Here is a 24,312-nt window from a genome sequence, read left to right as displayed (position 1 = left end):
TTTTCTTACCTTCCATGCTTTGAGGTCTGCCACAGGTATAATACTGCCAAAAGAACACCTTCATTAGTGTGATGAGAGTGGGAGATCATCAAAAGGAAGGGAAAAACTTCTGCAGATGATCATTTGTTCTGCAATCAAAAAAGGAATTCAACTGAATTTTTTTCCTGCCTTGGTAGCCTAGATTTTAACTTTATACTACTACCTTCTTTCATCTTTTGAGATTCATAGGCTTCATCCTCTTCAAAATCCAGTTCAAAATTTAACTTCAGGAATCTTTCCTGGATGACTGTACATGGACAAAATATACTCAGTATCTGTGCTCTTTATTTAAAATTTTTCTGTATGCAGTTGTTGATATAGTATTATTATAGTAAATACTTTTGGGTACATGCTTTTCAGTTTGTTATATGTCTATATATACACTTCTTATCATCAGCCTAAGACACAAAATAATGTCATATTCCCTTTAATTTTCAAATTAAATGTCTCTATCCCTTTATTTTCTCCTCAGGATACTCACTTTGTTGAAAACTCCAACACCTCTGGGGATGCTTATTTAGACTTAAAGATCAGTTCTGGGAACCATCTTCTACTTAGTCAATCAAGGAAATAAATTCTTTCCAGCTGTTACCAATGTCACTGGCACAAGATACACCTGTTGAAACAAAGACAACTCAGTAGGCCCAACACAGTCTTTACTGTAAAACTATTAAAATATTCTGTTACCATACTCTGTGTTTAGTACTGGATGAGCCACAATAAATTGGACATAGCTTTCTGCTGAAAACCTGGTCACTCTGCCCAGAGAAAGTCTGCTTAGCTTATGAGCCTGTGAGAACCCCCCAAGGCACGGAAGGGGCTCAGCTGTGCTTAACCACTTTGCTTTTGGGGCTTTGGCTCACAGCCAGGTCTTCACATACTAATAGATGAGCCTCAGATCTTTGAGGCTGGCACATATGCAGTTTTTTTCTGTAAGGCTGCTAGTAATACCCGAGTAGATGAATTTGAAGAGATTTCCACACTCAGCTACCAAGAGTGACTAATACAACACTCTCTTCTGTTGGTTTTTTGCATATCAGCGTTAAGAGCAAAAGGAGTATACTGTCTAGTTTGCCAAGACCACTCTCATGTTCTGTCCCAGGATAAATAACAAAGCTTTTAAAGAAAAACCTTCCTATCCAGCTAGTGTTAGGGTTCAGGCAATCAATTTCTTTTCTCTTATTTGCTCAGTCTTTACTGTGATAGATACTTTTAGACATACTGTTTGGTTGACCAAGTCCTTAATCTCAAAGAGCCTTTGCCCAGCTCCACTAAAAAGGCTGAAGACAATCAAATATTTTTTTCTAGGCTGTCATTGGTTGTGACTACTTAAACCGACATGGAATATGCTGGAGAAAAGTGTGAGAAAATAAGAAAAGTTGAATCAAATCCAAACAGAACTCCTTTTCTAGTTTAGTAGTTGTCTCTGAAGGTATAATTCACAAACAGCTTCATTAACACATCTGTTCCTCTTCAGCTAGGTATTAAAGGTCTTTATTTTGCCCCATCACACGTTGCCATTTTTTTTTAAAACCAAGTCCTCTATATCTAACAGAACTAGCTGCTTGCTGCTCCTAGAACATACCTTTTACTTTCTGACTCTAAGCATTTTTCAGCTCATGACATTCTTCGTATCTGAAATTCAATTCCTCATTACGAATCACAAAATATTTTTTCCAGCTTTACTGAGGTTTAACTGACAAATTTATATATGTTTAAGGTATGCAAGGTGATAAATTTGAAATAAATATACATTGTGATGTGGTGCCAGGGGGCTTGGTCTGTTGAGGGACTGACTTCAGCTCAGGTCATGATCTCATGATTTGTCAGTTTGAGCCCTGCAACAGCCTCTCTGCTGTCAGCACAGAACCCATTTCATATAGTCTGTCCTCCTTTCTCTCTGCCCCTCCCCCCGCACTCTCCCTCTCTCTCCCTCAAAATAAATAAATAAACTTAAAAAAAACCATTGTGAAATGATTACCACATTCAAGTTAACACATCCATCACCTCACATAGTTGTCATTTTTTGTTTGTAGTGAGATCATTTAACACCTACTGTTCAATAACTTCCAAGTATACAATACAGCATTATTACAGTCACCATGCTGTCCATTAGATCCTTAGAACTTACTCATAACTGAAAGTTTGTACCCTTTGACCAACATCTCTCATGTCCCCTACTCCTCAGCCCCTGGAAACCACCATTCTACTCTGTTTCTGAGTTCAAGGTTTTGTTGTTCTTGTTGTTTTGTAGATTCTACATATGAGCGAGACAAAGTGTCTATCTGGCTCATTTCATCCAATATAATGTCCTTCATGTTCATCCGTGTTGTAGCAAATGGCAGGATTTACTTTTTTTATGGCTGAATATTATTCAATTGCGCGTGCGCACGTGCGCGCGCGTGTGTGTGTGTGTGTGTGTGTGTGTGTGTGTGTGTGTGGTTTGGGTGTATCACATTTTCTTTATCCATTTATCTTCTTTCAACAGACACTTAAGTTGTTTCTATCCCTTGGCTATTGTGAATAATGCTGCAAGGCACATAGGACTGCAGATATCTCGTAAACATTCTGATTTTGTTCCTTTGAATTTAAATACAGAAGTGGGCTGCTAGATCACATAGTTCTATTTTTAATATTTTGAGAAATTTCCATGCTCATCCCCATAATGGTTGTACCAATTTATATTCCTACCAACAGTGTACAAGGGTTCACTTTACCTCACATCCCTGCTAACTCTTATTTCTCATCTTTTTGATAATAATCCTTTTAACAGGTGTGAGGTGAGAGCTCATTGTGATGTTGATTTGCAGTTCCCTGATTAGTGATGTTGAGCATCTTTTCATGTACTTGTTGGCTATTTGTGAGTTTTTTTTTTGAAAACTATCTGTTTAGGTATTTTACCAATTATTTAATCAGGTTATGTGTTTGCTATTCAGTTGTAGGAGTTCCTTATGTGTCTTAGATATTAACCCTTTATCAGATGTATGCAAATATTTTCTTAAAATTTTTTTAAACATTTATTTTTGAGAGAGAGAGAGAGAGAGAGGGAGGGAGGGAGAGAGAGAGAATGAATGAGCAGGGGAGGGGAAGAGAGAGGAAGACATAGAATCCGAAGCAGGCTCTAGGCTCCAAGCTGTCAGCACAGAGCCTGACGTGGAGCTTAAACTCACCAACTGTGAGATCATGACCTGAGCTGAAATTGGACGTTTAACCGACTAAGCCACCCAGGCACCCTTTCTTTGCAAATATTTTCTTCCATTTCATAGGTTGCATTTTCATTTTGTTAATCACTTCCTTTGCTGTGCAGAAGGTTTTTAGCTGGGTGTATTCCCACTTGTTTATTTTTGCTATTGTTGTCTGTGGTTTTGGTGTCATAGACAAACAATTATTGCCAACACCAGTATCAAGGAGACTTTTTCCTGTTTTCTTCTAGGAGTTTTATGTTTTCTAGTCTTATGTTTAAGTCTTTAATCCATTTTCCATTAATTTTTTGTGTATGGTGTAAGATAGGGTCCAATTTCATTATTTTGTACGTGTTATCTAGTTTTCCCAACAATAGTTATTGAAGACACTATCCCTTCCCCTCTTGTGTTCTTGGTACCCTTGACAGAGATTAGTTGAAGGTATTTCTGTATTCTACATTCTGTTCCAGTGATCTGTGTGTGTGTGTTTAAGCCAGTACTATACTTTTAAAATTATAGCTTTGTAATATAGTTTGAAATCAAGAAGTCTGATTCCTCCAGACTTTGTCCTTTCTCAAGCTCTCTTAGGCTATTCTGTCTTCTGTGTCTTCTGTGCTTCTCTACAAACTATGGCCGTCTTTTACACTTCTGTGAAAAGTTCCAATGGAATTTTGATAGGGATTGCATTGAATCTGTAGATTGCTTTGGGTAGTATGTACATTGTAACAAATTAATTTTTCCAATTTTTGAACATGAGTTATCTTTCCTTTCATTTTTGGCTTCTTCAACTTTTTGCACCAATGTCTTACATTTTTCAGGGTATAGGTCTTTCACCTCCTGGCTAAATTTATTCCTAAGTATTGTATTCTTTCTGATGTTATTTTATTAAAATTTTTAAAAAAATGTTTTTATTTATTTTTGAGACAGAGACAGTGTGTGAGCCGGGGAGGGGAAGAGAGACAGAGAGGGAGACACAGATTCCAAAGCAGGCTCCAGGCTCTGAGCTGTCAGCACAGAGCCTGATGTGAGGCTAGAACTCACGAACCAGGAGATTATGACCCAAGCTGAAGATGGACGCTCAACTGACTGAGCCACTCAGGCACTCCTTGATGCTATTTTAAATGGGATTGTTTTCTTTCTTTCAGATAGTTTGTTAGTGTATAGAAACAGAACTGATTTTTGTAAGCTGTTTTTCTATCCTGCAACTTTACTACATTTATTAGTTTTAATATTTAGCTGGGGCCTTTAGGATTTTCTATTTTTAAGATCATGTCATCGGCAAAGAGAGACTATTTTACTTCTTCCTTTCCAATTTTGTATCTTTTATTTCTTTTTCTTGCCTAATTGCTCAGGTTACGGTTTCCACTACTGTGGTGAGTAGAAGAGGCAAGAGTGAGCATCCTTGTCTTGTTCCTGATCTTAGAGGAAAAGCTTTCAGTTTTTCTTCATTGAGTACGTTAGCTGTGGGGTTTTTGGATATAGCCTTTATTATATTGAGGTCCATTCTTTCTATACCTAATTTATTGAGTTTTTATCATGAGAGGATATTACCTTTTTCCAAATGCTTTTTCTGTATCTACTAAGATGATCATATGATTTTATACTTTATACTCTGTTAAAGTGATGTAGCACATTTATTGACTTGCATATGATGAAGAATCCTTGCATCCCAGTGATAAGTCTGACTGGATCATGCTATATGATTATTTTAACATGCTCTCGAATTTGGTCTGCTAGATTTTGCTGAAAAGTTAGCATGTTCATCAGTAATACTGGCTTATAATTTTCTTTTCTTGCAGTGTCCTTGACTGGCTTTGGTATTAGAACAATGCTGGCTTATAAAATGAGTTTGGAAGTGTTCCCTCCTCTCCAGTGTTTTGGAAGAATTTGAAAAGGATTGGCATTAATTCTTCAAATGTTTGGAAGAATTCACCAGTGAAGTCACCTGATCCTGGGCTTTCCTTTGTTGGGAAGTTTTTGATTACAGATTCAATCTCCTTATTATTAATTAGCCTGTTTAAATTTCCTATTTCTTCACGATTCAGTCTTAAAAGACCATGTTTTCTAGGAATTTGTCCATTTCTTCTAGGTTCTCCAATTTGTTACCATATCATTGTCATAACAATATCTTATGATCATTTGTATTTCTGTGGTATGTTTAATGTCTCTTCTTTCACTTCTGACTTCATTTATTTAAATGTTTTCTATTCTTAGTCTAGCTAATGGTTTGTTTATTTTATCTTTTCAAAAAACTAGCTTTTAGTTTCATTGATTTTGTCTGTTTTTCTATTGTCTATTTCATTTATTTTTGCTGTAATCTTTATTTTCCCCCTTCTATAACTTTGAACTTTGTTTGTTCTTCTTTCTCTAGTTCCTAAAGTGTAAAGTTAAGTTGCTTTTTTGAGATCTTTCTTTTTCCTTAGTGTAGTCTTTTATTGCTATTAAACCTGCCTCTTAGAACTGTTTTGCTTCATCCCATTAGTTTTGGTATGTTGTGTTTATATTTTCATTTGTTTTAGGATATTTTGTATCTCCCTTTTGATTTCTTCTATGACCCATTTGTTGTTTAAAAGTGTTGTAAAATTTTTACATATTTGTGAATTATACAGCTTTCCTCCTGTTATTTATTTCCAGTTTCATACCACTGTGGGGAGAAAAGATTGCTATGATTTCATTCTTATTAAACTTGTTAAGATTTTTTTTTCTGAGAGAAATCACTGGCCAAGGGGGTGTCTCTTGGTGCTGAGTTGTGCTGCTTTGGGGGCAAGGTGACATAAGTAAAATGAAACTGTTCTTACCTTATTCACTACATTTATTCTTAGATTTTTTTGCTCAAACAGTGTGCTAGAACTTCCCTGCTGGACTCCTGGACTCCCATAAAGTTGATCTGTGGTTGACTGTCAACTGATATTCTGTGGGGGGATAAGAGTAGAAAACTCATGTCATATTTGACTAATGACAAAGTATTCATACTTATAGCTATAGTTATAGTTATAGTTATTTATACAAAAAAATTCTACTGTAACCTAAGTCACCCAAGTCTGGATCTTTGTCCACTGGAAGCTTAAAGTGGGGGGGGGGGCAAATTAATGTCAAAATGAATTTATAATAAGGAGAATAGTGACAAGTAGATTACATAATAAGTTATTGTAATAGTCCCAAGGATAAAGAAGACCAACTTACAGTTAAAGATAGTAGCTTGCCCATATAAAGTTACATTTCTCACTTTGAAAACTCCACTAAAATGATAGAATGATAAAAAAAGGAATAAACCCACAAGTCCAAAGGTAACAGAAGAGGAGAAAAAAACATTAAAATTTTAGAAGCCAGAAAGCAGGTGGATAAAGACAAACTGGCTCAACAAATTTTTGAAAACAGAAACTTAAATCAGTAGGGGAGGGAGCTCAGCAGCAAGTAAATTCTTACCACTCATACACACAGAAATTATAGGTCTGAAGGTGGGGGTACAACTAACACATAACATGATGTGAACTGGGTAAAAGTTTGTATAAGAAGCAGCTGGATTTACATATAGCCTTTGCCAACCGTATATCTGAGCAACTTGCCCTCCCTCATCTATGAAGAAGACCAGAGATTTACTCTTTGAGGAGGTACAACCAGTGGGACTTTGAAGTGGAACAAATAGTTGGGCTGACAACTGTGTTTTCATGTTGAAAAAAGGTGAATTATTGAAACTCTATGTACTAAGTGGGGACCATACTAGCTTCTTTCCCAAACCTGACTCCAAGAATGCTGGAGGACAAACTCATATTCTAAAGACAAGAGTTTGGAAATATTATCTTTGAAAAACCATACTCAGCTTTAGAGGTCCATCATAAAATGGCCAGTCATTGGTCAATGAAACGAAGTAGTCACCAACAAATGAAAGTAACTTTGCGACTCCAAAAGAAAGCAACCCACATTTATGTACAGGGAACTTTCAATCATCTTTTTAATATCTTGCACTCAAATAGGAATGGAAAGTCAAGAGCCAGATATTTGAAAAAATGTCCTCTTTTGACACAATGTAAAGCCAAACAAGAAAAAGAAAGAAGTTTGGGGGAAAAGAGAATAGGATGGAAAACATAACCTTGTAAGACCTATAATGAATATTCTCAGTGAATTAAGAAAACATCTTGATTGCATTCGTGAGACAAGATGCTATTAAAAAGGAGCATTCTCTGGGTATAGTTATTCTTTAAATTTCAATATGATACAGAAATTACACTATTAATAATGGTGCAGTACCTGTTATTAAGTTAACCTTCTTAAACTTGCCAGCAGATAACAATAATGGGAAAAATATAAAAACAGTTGTTTGAATGCACTTTAGAGCAACTGAAGGCAGGCAGAAACTGGAAGGGAGTTGACACACAAAAGAAGGGAATAGCACTTCTCAGTTTGCACTGCATGGAGTAGCTGAAACTCAAACAGAAAACTGCAGTCCTAAGTGACTTGAGGATTGAGAGGGAAGAGTTTGGGACTACTGGCATGGCTAGAAAATAAATGACAAATCTCAGAAAAAAAAGGAAGCTAAGGAGCTGGAGGAGAAAAATCCACATATAAACTCCTTCAAATCCTTGGATGATCTTGATTAACGTATGTGCAGAGGGCCAGGCAGAAAGCAATGGCTGGAAGGTGGAAAGAAGTGAAGATTTAAAGTTTGAGCTCAGCCACTTGAATTGCTTGCTAGAACATGATCAACACTATTTAGATGAAGCTATCCCTAGTCTCTACAAGGGTACAATAAAAAACTACTAAACATAAAGACACAGGAAAATGTGGCCCACTCTCAAGAGAAAAACAGTTAAGAAAAACTGATACTAAAATGATCCAGAGGATAGAATTAGAAGAATTTTTAAACCGCTTATCTAAATGCGTTCAACAAAACTGAAACAGGAAGAAACAGAAAATTTGAATAGACCCATAACCAGTCAAGAAGTTGAAATCTGTTATCAAAAATCTCCAACAAATGAGAGTCCAGGGCTGGATAGCTTCCCAGGGGAATTCCACTAGACATTGAAAGAAGAGGTAATGCTATTCTTTTGAAGCTTTTCCAAAAGATAGAAATGAAAGGAAAACTTCAAAACTCATTCTACAAGGCCAGAATTACCTTGATTCCAAAACCAGACAAAGACACCACAAAAAAGGAGAATTTCAGACCAATTTCCCTGATGAACATGGATACAAAAATTCTCAACAAGATACTAGCAAATCAAATCCAACAATACGTCAAAAGAATTATTCACCACTATCAAGTGGGATTTATTCCTGGGCTGCAGGGGTGGTTCAATATTCGCAAATCAATCAACATGATACACCACATTAATAAAAGAAAGGCTATGAACCTCTTGATCCTCTCAATAGATGCAGAAAAAGCATTTGGCAAAATATAGCACCGTTTATGATAAAAATATTCAGGAAAGTGGGGATAGAAGGAACATACCTCAACACCATAAAGGCCATATATGAAAGACCTACAATTAATATCCTCAATGGTGAAAAAGTGAGAGCTTTCCCCTCTAAAGTCAGGAAAATGACAGGGATGTCCACTCCCACCACTGCTATTCAACATAGTATTGGAAGTCCTAGGCTCAGCAATCAGAAAACAAAAAGAAATAAAAGGCATCTAAATTAGCAAGGAAGAAGTCAAACTTTCACTCTTCATAGATGACATGATACCTTATGTGGCAAACCTGAAAGACTCCACCAAAAAACTGCTAGAACTGATCCATGAATTCAGCAAAGTTGCAGGATATAAAATCAATGTACAGGAGTTCATTGCACTTATATATACCAGTAATGAAGCAGCAGAAAGGAAAATCAAGGAATTGATCCCATTTATAATTGCACCAAAAATCATAAAACACTTAGGAATAAACCTAACCAAAGAGGTGAAAGATACGTATGCTGAAAACTACAGAAACATTATGAAAGAAATGGAGGGAGACACAAAGAAATGGCAAAACATTCCACGTTCATGGATTGGAAGAAAAAATATTGTTAAAATGTCTATACTTCCCAAAGCAATCTACACATTTAAATGCAATCCTTCGCAAAATAACCCCAGCAATCTTGACAGAGCTAGAAAAAACAATTCTAAAATTTGTATGAAACCAGAAAAGACCCCAAATAGCCAAAGTAATGGTGAAAAAGAAACCCAAGCTGGAGGCATCACAATTCTGGACTTCAAGCTGTATTACAAAGCTGTAATCATCAAGACAGTATGGTATTGGCACAAAAACAGACACATAGATCAATGTAACAGAACAGAGAATCCAGAAATGGACCCACAAATATATGGACAACTAATCTTTGACAAAGCAGGAAAGAATACCCATTGGAAAAAAGACGGTCTCTTCAGCAAATGGTGCTGGGAAAACTGGACAGCTACGTGCACAATAATGAACTTGGACCACTTTCTTATACCATACACAAAAATAAACTCAAAATAGATGAATGACTTAAACATAAGACAAGAGGAGAAAACAGGCAACAACCTCTTTGACCTCAAAATCCTAGAGGAGAAATCCTAGAGGAGAAAACAGTCAACAACCTCTCTGACCTCAGTTGTAGCAACTTCTTACTAGACATGTCTCAGGAGGCAAGGGAAACAAAAGCAAAGGGCCTCATTAAGATAACAAGCTTTTGCACAGAGAAGGAAACCATCAACAAAAATAAGAGGTAACCAATAGAATTGGAGACGATATTTGCAAATGACATATTGGATAAAGGGTTAGTACTCAAATCTATAAAGAACAAACCAACTTAACTCCCAAAAAACAAATAATCCAGGGAAAAAATGGGCAGAAGACAGGAACAGACACTTTTCCAAAGAAGATATTCAGATGGCTAACAGACACATGAAAAGATGCTCAACATCACACATCATCAGGAAAATACAAATCAAAACCACAATGAAATACCACTTCACAACTGTCAGTATGGCTAAAATTAACAACTCAGAAAACAACAGATGTTGGCAAGGATGTGGGGAAAAGGGAACACTTTTGCACTGCTGGTGGGAATGCAAACTGGTGCAGCCACTCTGGAATGGTATGGAGGTTCCTCAAAAAATTAAAAATAGAACTACCCTATGACCCAGAAATTGCACTACTAGGTATTTATCCAAAGGATACAACAATGCTGATTCAAAGGGGCACATGCAACACAATGTTTACAGCCGCACTATCAACAATAGCCAAATTATGGTAAGAGTCCAAATGTCTATCAACTGGATAAAGAAGATGGGATATATATATATACATATATACATATATATATGTATATATATATATATATACATATATATATGTATATACACATATATATGCGCAATTGAATATTACTCAGCAATCAAAAAGAATGAAATCTTGCCATTTCCAACAACATGGATGAAACTAGAATGTATTATGCTAAGTGAAATAAGTCAATCAGAGAAAGATAATTACCTTACAATTTCACTCATAAGTGGAGTTTAAGAAATAAAACAGATGAACATAGGGGAAGGGAAGGAAAAATAAGATAAAAAGAGAGATGGAGGGAACCATAAAATACTCTTAAATACAGATAGCTGAAGGTTGCTGGAGGGGTGTTGGGGGTGGTAGGCTAAATGGGTGATGGGCATTAAGTAGGGCACTTACTGGAATGAGTACTGGGTGTTATATGTAAGTGATGAATCACTAAATCCTATTCCTAAAAACATTATTATACCGTATATTAAGTAATGTGGATTTAAATTAAGAAAAAAAGAGGAAAAAAATTTAAAAAGTAGATGTTTAAGGGATTAAAGGAAAAATATGGTTACAATTAATGAATAGTTGGAGAATCTCAATAGAAAAATACAAACCATCAAAAAAAAGAAACAAGTAGAAATTTTAGAAATGAAACATAATATCAAAAATTAAAAATTTACTGGATAAGAACAACAGATCACAGATAGTCAAATAAAGAAAACAGTAAATTTGAAGATAGATCATAGAAAATATTCAATCTGAAGATGAGAAAAATATATTTGAAAAAATAGAACAAAAGCTCGGTGATATGTGGGACCATATTTAAGTGATTGAAGTTATATTCAGCTGTATTCTCAGAGAGAGAAAATGAGTCAGAAGATACCTTTCATAAAATAATGGATAGATTTTTCCTAAACTGCTAAATAAATGTAAACTTACAGATCCAAGAAGATCAATGAATACCTGTTAAGATAAATACTTAGAAAACCATGCTTAGCCACATATTCATCAAATGATAGAAAACACAAAAAGAGAAAAGCAGCCAGTGGGGGAAAACCCATTACAAACAAGGAGGAAATGATATAAATTACAACTGAATTCTCATCAGAAATGATGGGAGGTAGGAGAGAATGGAACAACATCTTTAAAGTGCTGAGAGAGTGGGAACTGTCAAATTAGAATTCTGTATCTGGGAAAATTTTTCTTAAAAAATAAAAGCAAAATAAATACATTTTTCAGAAAAACAAAAATTGAGAGAATCTCTTGTCAGCAGAGCAGCACTATAAGAAATTGTAGGGACGTCTGGGTGGCTGACTCTGGATTTTGGCTCAAGTCATGACCTCTCGGTTCATGAGATACAGCCCTGTGTCAGGTTGTGAGCTGACAGGGTGGAGCCTACTTGGGATTCTCTCCCTCTCTCTCTGCCCGTCCCCTGCTCACGTGCGCGCGCGCGCGCGCACACACACATACACACACACACACACACACACACACAAACTTTCTCTCTCTTAAAATAAATAAACTTAAAAAAAACATTCTAAAGGAAATTCTTCAGGTTAAGGAAACTTAGATGGTAACATATCTATAGGAAGAAATTATAAGAGCCAGAAGTAGTAAATACCTGGGTTAATATAAAGGGGAATACATTTTCCTTTTCTTAATATTTAAAATAATATGACTAAGGTAAACATAATAATGCAATGTTGGGTTAATGCATATAGATGTACTACATATGAAAATAATATTACACAGGAAAAGATGGTAAGTGAAAATAGACTGTTGAAAGGTTGTAATTTTTTTTTTAACAGCTTTGTTGAGATTTAATTCACATACAACTCACCCATTTAAAGCATATATTTCAATGGCTTTAATTATATTCACAGTAGAGTGGCATAAGACATTCTTAATAGGCATATCTAATACTGAATTGAAGTTGCCATGATATAAACATGTGGTTTAACTCACTGCCCCAAATATTCCCTCAAACTGGCCTGGGAAACATGGATTACTTATTGAGTATAATTTATGATTACAAAGTTAATTCTACTTCAATCAAGTCTCTTAATAATCTAAATTCAGAAATTCAGGAATTTAGAATTATAAAAATGTTAACATGAAAACATAGTGAAGGATAGAATGATTAGAATTTCTATAAAGATATATATAGGAAGAGTTACTACATGTAAAAATTTCCCAACCAAACTGTAATTTTTGAAATGACAACATAGTTTGAATATGATCCCAAACCTGAATGACCACTACTTGCTGACAGCATTACAAATGGGAACTAGAGGGATATAGATTATATTTTTTATAGAGGATAACACCCTATTATATGGTAACTTCACAGTCAAGGAAACAGAGTTTGGCTGGTGCATGAAAGGTGCTCAAATAGACTCACTGTTTATCAAATAGTTCTATTTAAGAGAATGCTGCATAGTGCAGTGTTTCTCAAATGAAGAAATGTGCAAACCTTTTAAAATAAAATATCACAGAATCTTAAGGTTATATTACTTAAATATGTACAAACATAATATCATAAAATTAGATATAATGCATTTTCTTAAGCTCCTATAACTATAAAACTAAAATTTATAAATTAAAAACAATTAAAAAACCAATACTATTCAAACACAATTTGACAATAATTTTGTTTCATTAAAACTAAGTTGTTAATTTGGGGTTTAATATAGGGTGATGTTTCTTCAGGTCTGGTTCTATATTTAATGTGTTTCTGTATTTTTAAATTTTTAAAATTTTTTATTTCTTAACATTTATTTATTTTTGAGACAGAGAGAGACAGAGCATGAAAGGGGGAGGGGCAGAAAGAGAGGGAGACACAGAATTGAAAGCAGGCTCCAGGCTCTGAGCCATCAGCCCAGAGCCCGATGCGGGGCTCGAACTCACAGACCACGAGATCAACCTGAGCTGAGCTTAACCGACTGAGCCACCCAGGCGCCCCTGTATTTTTAAATTTTAATGTTACTAATGTGGACACTGCCTTTTCACATAAGTATGCTGTATAAAATGGCCCTAATACTCACTGAGTCTCACACCAAATATATCTGTACTTTACCATATATAAGCTAAACCTTAATTTTTTTCACAATTAAAATTTTTTTTTAATGTTTATTTTTGAGAGAGAGAGAGTGAGTGAGTGAGTGTGAGTGCTGGGGAAGAGGCAGAAGGAGGGAGACACTGACTCCAAAGCAGGCTCCAGGCACAGAGCTGCCAGCACAGAGCCCGTCCAACTCAAAGCCTTGAGATCATTACCTGAGCCGAAGTCAGACGCTTAACCAACTGAGCCACCCAGAAGCCCCAATTTTCCTCACAATTTAAAGGCTTTGTTTGATAGTACAGTATGATCAGATTTATACTTTAAAAACTCTTGTTTATAAAAATCTTTGAGTGCCTATCTTAGTAAGGTGTAGCTGCTAACACTGTAATCTTTTATTCGAGAATACATTTAAATAGTCATGTAATTTAAACCTACACAAGTAATCTGATGGGATTTAGAACAAGGTACTGAACACCCTAGAATTATTTCAAGGAGGTACACAGATAGGGACTGTGTCAAACAACAGTGATACAAATTCAATATGGAACCCACTGCTGCAATGCATGTTCTTTTGGATTCATGGTGCCTTTACTGTCATGTTATGTTATGAGTCCACCCTTTTTGAACCATTATGACAACCTCACTTTTGAATTGCACCATGACATTTCTTTGCATTCACTAGCCAAAAATGTGAGAGAAAACACAAATCTAAATAACTGTTCTGAAATTACTGAATATTTTGTTACAGGAGGTCACTAAGATTATTCATGATATTATTACATTAAATATTTATAATCAGTAAGATGAAAGCACAATTCAAAACTGTCATAATTTTCTTTTTTTTTCATAGCACTTTTACCTTCTAACATATATATTTTACTTCTTTGTTCATTGTCTATATCCTCTGTCCCTATGAGAATGTAAGCTCATTAGGGCCACAACAGTTTTCTTCCTCCATAATGTATTTCAAACACCTAGAATAGCATCCCACACAGAAGCACTCAGTCAATGTGCTGAAAGAATGAAACATTTGTCATAAGCTGACATCTGGGGACACTCCAACCTTTTAGGATTCCCAGACTGAAATATTGGAATGGGGGGGAAAAAAAGTTTTGGCTTAGCAGCCAGAGAGACTTCAGTTGAAACTATTTTGTAGCTGTTAACTCTTACTCTGCGGATTACTGGCTGCATGACTTTTGGCAAATTACTTAAATTCAGGGAGTCTGCTTTTTTTCCTCTAGGAAAATGTAAAGTCTGTTCAAAATGGGGGAAATGGCTAACACAAAAAAGTACATAAAATACCGGCATATAAGGAGACCATCATTACTATTACTATTAGAAATGTCATAGAAAAAATTAATGAAGTAAAACTAAACTTTTCCACATCATTATTTTCTCTTCTTAATTCATCTTATTCATAATTGATAAAAATGTAAAATAGGAAACAGATTTGGATAAATGAAAATGCAAAAAGAATAGGATCTAAAACTTACACTGTAACAGCTGTGTGAAGATACTGGAAGATGTTTTCATAACAATCATTTGTCACATGTGGAAAGAACTTGGTTCTAATAGGGCTGTAAAAGAAGCCAAAAACAAAGAGTGAACAAGAAAACAGAAATCGATGAAATAGGTGAAATAGAATAAAGATCATCTTGTGACCTCAGCTGCACATGAGTGGTTTTCTCCCCAAGCATTCTCATACACTTTATCTACCCACCTTCTTTCTGCATGCACGGTCTACTTGGTTCATCAGGAACTTTAACCCTCAGGCCAACCCTGAAGGAAGAATTAACCTACTTATTGAACCCTCAGGCAGTGTGCCTGGCCAGGAAGCTGGGTATTTGGGGAACACACCGAGGTGATCTCAGCATTTTACTGCAATATCCCACATCACTGAAGGAAGAGGTTAAAAGTGATTTACTATATTAAGAAAAAGCCGTGTATATTTATTCCTTGATTTAAACTTTGCTGCCAAACGGAATTCTCAAAATGCTTTGGAAATGCAAATGGATTTAAGATCTGTTTTAGGTAAACGTTATCTGTATTTTAAGAGGACAATAAATTATTACTTAGTTTTAGGCAAGCAACATATCATTATTCAGTTTAGTACAAAAAAAGAAATTTTGGATGGCTAAATTCAGTCTTAATACAAACCATGTTCCAACAATGCACGTAAGTATCGGCAGATTAAATAGGTTTGTCCTCCAACATCCTTAATAACACTAAAGAAAACAAGTTAAATGAGAAATATACCCCGGAAAATAATTTGGGTATTAACAGGCAAACAAACACAAGTCCTTAAGGTGGGATATGCCAGGACTCCCCACAATAAAGTTATATTTTCCCCTTTGTAATTAATTCATATCTTACAGAAGGAATAATTTGAGATGGGATAGAGAAATAAGTAAAGGATAGTCTCTTTCTTGTCATACTTCTATCCAGCAATTTTAGCATCCATGGATGGATAATTATTGCCTGCAAAAATTATTTGAGTATTTGCCAAAGAGTGATTTTCTGTTACCATGATTCTTTCTACATTTATTTATTGGAATTTTACTATGACGAAGAGTTGCCCTTTTGCCCCAGATTATTAAATTTTTTTATAACAGTGTAGCTTCAAAGAGATTTATTTAATGCTATGGTTTGTAATCCATTACTTGAATTATACGTTCTATTCACGTGGGTTCTTAAAAATTACTTTTTATGGTTGATTTTGAATATGATTGTGTGTTGGTAAGAAAACACAATCTGAATAATATCAGTTTTGATATTTATTGAAATTTCCTTTGTAACAAAGCATGTGGCTAATTTTTTTAAATATTCTTTGTATGCATGACGTAACATTCTTTTTTGCTTTTGATTTTTTCATTGTGAATTATAAAGCATATAGAAATGTACCATTTATAATTATATGCTTAGTGAATTATTATTGTTATTTTAAGTTTATTTGTTTTGAGAGAGAGAGACAGAGAGAGAGACAGAAAGAGCAGGGGAGGAGCAGAGAGGGAGGGAGAGAGAATCTGAAGCAGGCTCCACACTCTCAGCACAGAGCCTGATGCAGGGCTTGAACTCACAAACTGTGAGATCATGACCTGAGCAGAGATCAAGAGTCAGATGCTTAACCAACTGAGCCACCCAGGCACCCCATAGTTACATGCTTAGTGAATTATTATAAAGCAGATACCTGTGTTAGCACTACCCAGGAGAAAAATATAGAATCTTCTAGTGACAGAAAAACATCCTAAGTGCTATGTTCCAATTTGTCACCCTTGCTTAACACCCCACCTCTCCCAAGTAAAGCTAATGCCTTAAGTTTTCAGTTACCAAGTTACCTGCTTCTCCTAATAAATTTATCACCTAAATATGCATTACTGAAACCTATGCTTTAATGAAACAAGGTATATTACGGAAACATGACTAATCAATTAATATCACACAAAGTAAATTTTGAGACAATGAATATTGCCAAAGAAAAACATTTCATAATGATAAAAGGTTCAATTCACTAAAAATGCATTGCAATCTTTTTTTTTTAAATACATTTTTTTAAGTTTTCATTTATTTATTTTAAGAGAGTGAGCAAGGGAGGGGCAGAGAGAGAGAGAGGGAGAAAGAGAATCCCAATGCAGGGCTCCAACTCACTAACAGTGAGATCATGACCTGAGCTGAAACCAAGAGTCAGATGCTTAACCACCTGAACCACCCAAGCGCCCCTACATTATAATCTTAAATATGTATGCATCTAATAATAAAACTTCGAATTATATGAAACAAAAATGACAGAAATAAAGAGAAATAAAAAAGTACCAAATCATAATTGAGGATTTTGACACTCCTTTCTCAGTAATTGATAGAATTAGCAAAAAGCAAGTGAGAAAGGATATAGATGTGAATATCAACTGGACCTATTAGAAACTTATACCTAACAACCGCAGAATACACATTTTTTTTCAAATGCATGTGAAACATGTGACATCTCATTGGATTTTAATTTTCAGACCTAATGAACATAGACACACTTTTATATATTTATAGCCCACTGGGCTATTGTACAGGTTATGAGGGCTCTGCCCAATAAAGGCTCTGCCTTTTGAGAACTCTATCTAGGACAGTTGCTACCAGGACTGATAGTTAGAAGCATAGTCTAGGAAAGGTCCTAGGGTCTAGCAGGTTGTAGTAATGCAGGAGTTAAGACTTTCACCCATGGTGAATGTGATGTGATAAAGGTGAAAAGAAATGTACCACCCTATGTAATTTCTCTGGCATTTCAGACCAATGAGGAAGAGAGTTAAGTATTAGGACTGTGGAACTGGGTGGTTATTGGTGAGCACCAGTGATTTACTGAAGAGAATGACAGACTTAGGTCAATTAAGTACCAATTTATTTATTTATTTAACATTTATTTATTATTTTTGAGAGGGGGGAGGGAGGGAGGAGAGGGGTAGTGAGCAGGGCAGGGGCAGAGAGAGAGAGAGAGAGAGAGAGAGAGACAGAATCCCAAGCAGGCTCCACACTGCCAGTGTGGAGCCCAATGTGGATCTTAAACCCATGAACTGTGAGATCATATGATCTGGGCTGAAACCAAGAGTTGGATGCTGAACTGATTGAACCACCCAGGTGCCCCAATTAAATACCAACTGAAAGCAAAGAAAAAAACCAGAGAACAAATATGATTTAAGATTAGCAATGTGGGGTGCATGGATGGCTAAATTGGTTAAGCATCTGACTCATGATTTCAGCTCAGATCATGATCTCATGGTTCATGAGATTGAGCCCTGCATCACGTTTTGCACTGAAAGCAGGGAGCCTGCTTGAAATTCTCTGTCCCTCTCTGCCCCTCCCTTACTTGTGTTCAGGCTCTCTGTTTCAAAATAAACAATAAAAAAAATTAAAAAGATTAGCTATGTGACTTAATTATAAGAGTGGCAGAGCTAAGGAGAAGGCTGATTTCTCATCTCAGTCAAGTCTTCTATGCTAATGTCAGGGCCCTGTTGGAGAAGTGGGACCCCAAGCCCTGAGGTGGGGACATGAGAGTTGATGCATCTGAGAATTTTGAAAACCAGATTACCCTCAATCCCTAGGGACTGTGAAAGAGAGCCACTTCCACGTGTTAGAGGATAGGGACTCTCTTACTTGATGACCACACAGAGGTTTCAAATGAAGGAGGTGCTGGTGCCTTATAATGCTTTCCTTCTCAGAACCTGACTTCATTTCACTTCCTAGACACTAGAAGGAGTGTCAAATCTCAAAAAGGCCCCACTGGAGAAATTCTTGGGCATGCTAAGGGAGGAGAGAGATTTAATGTCAACAAAGAATGGAAGCACCCAGCTAGTAATACTGTAGGAACTGGCAGAATATGCCTGGAAGTAAATCCTGATGGTGCTGGACCAGGGAAGTGAAATATAATAATAGACTTAATGGCAGCTCTTTTCCATGACTCAGACCTAATCCCCTGAGAAGGACCCTTGGAATCAGTTAATACACTGATGAGGTGGTTTTTGGAAACATGAAGACTGATGACCCATATTAAATAGGGATATGATAACTGGTGTTATAAACTATTCAAAAAGTAATAAAAACCACAGAGAAGTGGATATGCCTGAGTGAACATGATACATAAGATGAAATCCCAGTTTACTGTGTTTCCTGGAAGGATTTTCTTCATTTACCAACATTGCTGAATAGCTTAGCAGTGACTGTCCTCTGTAGGTGGGGTCTTTGAAGGTGACAGTGTTAAAGAAGAACACCTTCTATAATTGTGGATGATATGATCCAGAAATAGAAGTTAGGTGGCAGCATTTAATTATCAGGAGAATGGTGGAAATTAGTACTACAACAGGCAGCAAGTTTCAAATGGCAACCAGTGGGTACCTGATCCAGAGAGATTTATGGACATGGCTCACAGAACTTGATGTTACTAGGAATGGTCAGCCAATAAAGGTGCTTTATATATACGACATATATTCAAAAGAGATTGAGACTGAATGAGCAGAATGATGAAGTCAGTCACTTCAGTGGAAAGTCATAATCTCTGTTTCCAGATCAGAGCCAGTCCTCAGATCCAGAATCCATCAATTGAAAGAGAAGCTGGGGTCTACTTGTTGCCACAGAGTATATACACTCCAACTTTTATTTGATTGGTGATAATATAGTATATCTATTCTCATCTTTTAACTTCTAAACTATTTGAATATTTATATTTGAAGTACACTTGTTGTAGGCAGATATTTGGATCTTGCTGTTTTTCACACAATCTGGCAATCCCTGTCCTTTAATTAGGGTACTTAGGTCATTTACATTTAATGTGATTAGTGAAGATGACATTCAAGTCTATTATCTTACTATATGTTTTCAATTAATTGAGCATTTTTGATAACTTCACTTTCTCTTTTGTTATCTTATTAACTACAGCTCTTTTAAAATGTCATTTTGGATTTTTTTTAAAGTTCTTTTTTTTTTGATAAAGAGAGAGAAAGCATGCACAAGTGTGCAGGAGAAAGGCAGAGAGAGAGGGAGAAAATCTTAAACAGGCTCTGTTCCATCAGTGCAGAACCAAACACAGGGCTCAGTTTCATGAACCCATGAGACCATGACTTGAGCTGAAATCAAGAGTCAGGCACTTAACCTACTGAGCCATCTAGGTGCCCCCATTTTAGCTTGATTTTAAAAGATTTTATAGTCTACAACTTTAGTTTCTTAGTCTAGCTTTTAGTGATATTATACCACTTCATGTGCAGTATAAGAACTTTATAATAGAATTCTTTGATTTTCCCATTTTCTTCTTTTTTTTTTTTTTTTTTTAACGTTTATTCATTTTTGGGACAGAGAGAGACAGAGCATGAACGGGGGAGGGGCAGAGAGAGAGGGACACACAGAACTGGAAGCAGGCTCCAGACTCTGAGCCATCAGCCCAGAGCCTGACACGGGGCTCGAACTCACGGACTGCGAGATCGTGACCTGAGCCGAAGTCGGACGCTTAACCGACTGAGCCACCCAGGCGCCCCTTTCCCATTTTCTTCAATAGCTTTTATGCTACTGTTGTCATGGATTTTACTTTATGTGTTATAAAAACAATATATTGGTATTATATGTGCTTCAAATAAACAATTACCTTTAAATATATTTAATAAAAAAGTTTAAAAATTTTACCAACATAATTACCTTTTCAAGGCTTTTCATTATGTGGTATAATTTTCCATTTGTCTGAAATTTCCTTTAACATTTTTTGTTGTGTAGGTCTGCTAATAAATTCTTTCAGCTTTTGTACATCTGAAAAAATCTGTATTTCACTTTTCTTTTGAAATGTATTTTTGCTGTTTATAGAATTTCAGTTTTACTTTCTTCTTTCAATACTCTAAAGATGTTTCTCCACTGTCTTCTGGCTTGCATTGACTCCAATGAGAAATCTGCTGTCATTTTTATCTTTGTTTCTGTATACATAATGCGTCTTCTTTTCTCCAGATACTTTTAGATTGTTCTTCTTTGTATTGACTTAAGCAATTTGAGTGTGTGCTTTGTGTAGTTTTCTTCATGTTTCTTGTGCTTGGGGTTTGTTGATATAGTTGTACCTATTGGTTTATAGTTTTCACCAAATTTGGAAAAATGTCAGCTATTTCTTGGAATATGTTTTTTTGTACTCGTTCTATCTATTCTTCATAGGCTTCAATTACACATATATTAGGCCACAGAAAGTTATCTGACAGCTTACAGATGCTTTCGTCATTATTTACTGTTATTTTTCTTTCTGTGTCACTTTGGATAGAAACTTTTTATAAGTCTGGAATGTGACTAATCTTTTCTTCTGAAATACCTAATCTGTGAATCCCTTCCTGACATGATATTCTTCATCCTAGACATGGTACTTTTAGTCACTACAAGTTCAATTAGAGATTTTTAAAAAAATCTTTCTATTTAATATTTTCCTGATTTCTTCTAACTCAGTGAATATATGAAATCCACTTGTGCTGGCTGTCTTCATCTACCATTTCTATTTTCTATCTTCTGTTTATATTAATTTTTCTTCTAATTCTGGGTGGCAAATATTTTGTCCCCGTCTGTAGCTTATTTGTTCACTCATTTAACAATGTCTTTCAAATAGCAAAAGTCAATTTTGCTGAAGTCCAACTTATCTTTTTCAATTATGGTTCAGGTTTCTTTCTCCCATCTATAAACTCTTTTGCTTAGCCCAAGGTCATGAAGATTTTATATTTTCTTCAAGAACTTGTAGAGTGCTAGGTTTGTATTTTGTTTTAATACCAATTTAAAATATTGGTATATAGCAAAAATGGGTAAAGGCACTTATTTATTTACTTGGTTCCAGCACCATGTATTGCAAAGACTATTCTTTCTCCATAGGATTGTCTTTGACCCTGTGTCAAAAAATTGTGCTTATTTTTGGGTTTTCTATTCTGTTCCACTAATCCTTAAGTCTATCCTTACACCATTATCACACTGTTTTGATCCTGTGGCTTTTCCCTACGTCCAATGAAGTGATGATTAAAAAAATACAGTGATACGGTGAATCAAATTGATTTTAGAATGTTGAACCAAACTTTGATTCTTGGAATAAATCTGACTTATGATGAATCATTCTTTTTACAAATTATCACAATTTGCTAATATTTTGTTAAGGATATATATATATACATATATTTATGAGAGTTACTGGTTTGTAGTTCTCTGCTATTATAATGCCTTTGTCTGATTTTGGCATCAAAGTAATTCCAACTTCATAAAATGAGTGGAAAAGTCTTCCTTCATTTTCTATTTCCTAAAGGAGATTGTTTAGGACTGTCATGTTTCTTCCTTAAGTGCTAGAAGAATGTGCCAATGATGCCGCCTAGACTGGGTGTTTTCTTTATAGGGAGGTATTTTAACTATACATTCAACTTCTTTAATAGACATAAAATTATGCAGGTTATTTACTCTTGACTGCATTTTGGTAGTTTGTTGCTCAAAGAACTTTTTATTTCATTTAGGTTATCAAAATTATTGACAAATTTACTTATCCCTTCTTATCCAGATAGTATCTGTCAGATATTCAGTAAACTCCCTTCTTTCATTCTTGGTTGTGATAATTTTTGTCTTCTTACTTTTTGTCTTGCTCAGTCAGGCTAGATGCTTATCAATTTTTGTATGCTTTGCAAAGAACCAAATTTTGGGCATATTAATTTTCCCTACTGTTTTCGATTTTATTGGTTTAAGCTCTTATCTTTATTATTTCCTTACTTCTTCTTTTTGAGCTTTTTTTTTTTTTCCCTTAAGACAGATTATTGATTAAAAACTTTTGGCTTCTAAAATAAGGCATTAAATCTGATTTCTCTGTAGGTACTTCCTTAGCTGTATCTTACATATCATGTAGTGCATTTTCATTGTCATTCGATTCAAAATATTTCCCAATTTCCCTGTGACTGCTTCTTTGAGCCATGTGTTATTTAGAAATTTACTTAATTTCCAAAATTTGGGATTTTTGAAATTTTTGTTATTGATTTCTAGCTCACTTTGTTTGTGGTCACATAATATATTTTGTCTGACTTCGATGCTTTTAATTTTTTTTCTTAAGACCAGAAACTGGTCTGCTTCTGTGAATATTCAAGTATACCTGAAGAGAATCTGTATTCTGCTCTTGTTGGGTGAAGTGTTCCTCTTATATTTTCTTAAATGGCTATTAAATTCTTGAAAATAAAACTTCACAAAGAGAAGGAATAGGTCACATAAGGCAGGATTCAGAAATCTGATACTTCAATGCATCTGAAAAATCAAAAATTATATTTTATATAAAAAAATACTAGAATGATAGGTTTCAATGTGAAGTTAACCAAGTACATGTATATACAATTAATAGTGACATAAGAGACCACATACCAGCAAATAAATGCAGATAATGAATAAGTGACCTCTTCACATGCTTACATTCTAATCTGTTCCCAGTATGATCCAATGACCCACTGTTCATAATTCTCTAGCCACACTGGTTTTATTTTAGTTCTTCCAAGCAGCCATGATCTCTTGTCTCAGGATTTACTGAACATACTCTCTACATGGAAAATATGTTCTCCCTCTTTTTGTCTAATCCCTCTTCAACTTTCAGCATTCACCTTGAATTCACCTTCAGAAAGCCTTTTCTGACATGCTCTATAAAGATCAGGTCCTCCTCGTGCACATTTTCATGGCACCCTGTATCTTTCTTTCACAGAACTTACTATGACTGAAATGAAAAATATAAGGGCAGACTAGTTGAGATTATCAGAGATGCTATGACTTCTCGAAAGGTTCAGAATCATCAACTCAAAAAAGTTACCCAAATGAGACATACAGCAGCCAACTAAGCTGATTTAATTAATTTAAGCCTGGTTTTTAATGACTAGCATTTCTCTTGTGAAGACATCTCTGAAAGCAGAATTATAACTTCAGAAGAATGTTAAATGCATCTGGTTTCCATATTACATGCCTAACACATCCAAGAAAATATAATTTATAAAATGCTGCACATAGCAGGGCACACACAAAACGAACCAAAATGAGAAATTCCACTTTATTGCCTTCAAAGATCCTGATAAATGGATAAGGTGTCTGTTTCTCTAAGACATTCCTTGCTTTTGAAAGGAAAATCCATATACAAATCGCAAAAGTTTGGCTCAACTCCCTCCCCACCCCGCCAAATTGAATCCAAAAATTAATGCTTTAGAATCTATTAGTTTCTTGTAAATTTTCAGGCAAAGAATTTGGGTGAAGAGAGTGAGAGGAAAATCTTCGTCTTTCATGAATATTTGGAACCTTAATTTCTTTAAAAATA

General features: G+C 35.3%; 1 long non-coding RNA gene across 1 annotated transcript; it reads right to left on the bottom strand.

The window, feature by feature from the left end:
* Positions 1 to 526: 526 nt before the first annotated feature.
* On the bottom strand, positions 527 to 23,261 carry LOC122208692. Its single transcript, XR_006197328.1, has 4 exons — positions 23,119 to 23,261; positions 15,008 to 15,091; positions 6,020 to 6,133; positions 527 to 655 (listed from the first exon to the last, which is right to left on the bottom strand). It is a non-coding gene; the product is annotated as an uncharacterized LOC122208692 (long non-coding RNA).
* Positions 23,262 to 24,312: the final 1,051 nt, after the last annotated feature.

Source organism: Panthera leo, chromosome E2 (assembly GCF_018350215.1).
Source record: "Panthera leo isolate Ple1 chromosome E2, P.leo_Ple1_pat1.1, whole genome shotgun sequence".
Classification (NCBI taxonomy): Eukaryota; Metazoa; Chordata; class Mammalia; order Carnivora; family Felidae; genus Panthera; species Panthera leo.
The sequence above is the reverse complement of the archived record's forward strand: the minus strand, read 5'-3'. Positions and strand labels throughout refer to the sequence as shown.